This window comes from Arachis stenosperma, unplaced genomic scaffold (assembly GCF_014773155.1).
Source record: "Arachis stenosperma cultivar V10309 unplaced genomic scaffold, arast.V10309.gnm1.PFL2 arast.V10309.gnm1.Scaffold_100029, whole genome shotgun sequence".
Lineage (NCBI taxonomy): Eukaryota > Viridiplantae > Streptophyta > Magnoliopsida > Fabales > Fabaceae > Arachis > Arachis stenosperma.
In genome coordinates, this window is record NW_026651371.1 from 528,376 (window position 1) to 530,422 (window position 2,047).

At 42.9% G+C, this 2,047-nt stretch overlaps 1 non-coding gene across 1 annotated transcript; it reads right to left on the reverse strand.

Annotated features, from left to right (window-relative positions):
- Positions 1–227: 227 nt before the first annotated feature.
- On the reverse strand, positions 228–334 carry LOC130960004 (small nucleolar RNA R71). The gene has a single exon (XR_009078970.1). It is a non-coding gene; the product is annotated as a small nucleolar RNA R71 (small nucleolar RNA).
- Positions 335–2,047: the final 1,713 nt, after the last annotated feature.

The window sequence follows — 2,047 nt, forward strand, 5'->3', positions numbered from 1 at the left end:
TTCCAATGGAAGATCCTCATCAGTTCTTAGCTGAATTCTTGCAAATCTGTGACACAGTCAAGACTAATGGGGTTAACCCTGAGGTCTACAGACTGATGCTATTCCCTTTTGCTGTAAGAGACAGAGCTAGAATATGGTTGGATTCTCAACCTAAAGAAAGCCTGGACTCTTGGGAAAAGCTAGTCAATGCCTTCTTGGCAAAGTTCTTTCCACCACAAAGATGGAGTAAGCTTAGAGTGGAAGTCCAAACCTTCAGACAGAAGGATGGAGAATCCCTCTATGAAGCTTGGGAAAGATACAACAATTAATCAGAAGATGTCCCTCAGACATGCTTTCTGAATGGAGCATCATAGGTATTTTCTATGATGGTCTCTCTGAACTATCAAAGATGTCTTTGGATAGCTCTGCTGGAGGATCTCTTCATCTGAAGAAGACGCCTACAGAGGCTCAGGAACTAATTGAAATGGTTGCAAATAACCAATTCATGTACACCTCTGAAAGGAATCCTGTGAACAATGGGACTAATCAGAAGAAAGGAGTTCTTGAGATTGATACTCTGAATGCCATATTGGCTCAGAACAAGATATTGACTCAACAAGTCAATTTGATTTCTCAAAGTCTGTCTGGAATGCAAAATGCACCTGGCAGTACTAAGGAAGCTTCATCTAAGGAAAAAGCTTATGATCCTGAGAACCCTTCAATGGAAGAGGTGAATTACCTAGGAGAACCCTATGGAAGCACCTATAATTCTTCATGGAGAAATCACCCAAATTTCTCATGGAAGAATCAAGAGAGACCTCAACAAGGTTTCAATAACAATAATGGTGGAAGAAACAGGCTTGGCAATAACAAGCCTTTTCCATCATCTTCTCAGCAACAGACAGAGAGTTCTAAGCAGAATACCTCTGACTTAGCAACATGGTCTCTGATCTAATCAAACCACTCAAAGTTTCATGAATGAAACAAGGTCCTCCATCAGAAATTTGGAAGGACAAGTGGGACAGCTGAGCAAGAAAATTACTGAACTCCCTCCTAGTACTCTCCCAAGTAATACAGAAGAAAATCCAAAAGGAGAGTGCAAAGCCATAAACATGGCCGAATATGGAGAGGAAAGAGAGAGGTGACGCCACTGAGGAAGACCTCAATGGGCGTGCACCAACCTCCTCTGAGTTCCCCAATGAGGAACCATGGGAATCCGAGGCTCAAAATGAGACCATAGAGATTCCATTGGACTTACTTCTGCCTTTCATGAGCTCTGATGAGTATTCTTCCTCTGAAGAGGATGAGTATGTCACTGAAGAGCAAGTTGCTAAATATCTTGGAGCAATCATGAAGCTAAATGACAAGTTATTTGGAAATGAGACTTGGGAAGATGAACCCCCTTTGCTCACCAAAGACTGGATGACTTGTCTAGGCAGAAACTGCCTCAAAAGAGGCAGGATCCTGGGAAGTTTTCTATACCTTGCACCATAGGCACCATGACCTTCAAGAAGGCCTTGTGTGACTTAGGGTCAAATGTAAACCTCATGCCCCTCTCTGTAATGGAGAAATTAGGGATCTCTGAGGTACAAGCTGCAAGAATCTCATTGGAGATGGCAGACAACTCAAGAAAACAAGCTCATGGACTTGTAAAGAATGTTTTGGTAAAAGTTGAAGACCATTACATCCCTACTGATTTCATAGTCCTAGAGACTGGGAAGTGCATTGATGAATCCATCATCCTTGGCAGACCCTTCCTAGCCACAGCAAAGGCTGTGATTGATGTTGATAGAGGAGAGTTGATCATTCAAGTAAATGAAGAATCCTTGGTGTTTAAGGCCCAAGGACATACCTCTATCATCATGGAGAGGAAGCGTGAAGAGCTTCTCTCAAAACAGAGCCAAGCAGAGCCCTCACAGTCAAACTCTAAGTTTGGTGTTGGGAGGCCACAACCAAACTCTAAGTTTGGTGTTGAACCCCGACATTCAAACTCTAAGTTTGGTGTTGGGAGGTTCCAACACGGTTCTGAGTATTTCTGAGGCTCCATGAGAGTCCTCTGTCAAGCTAG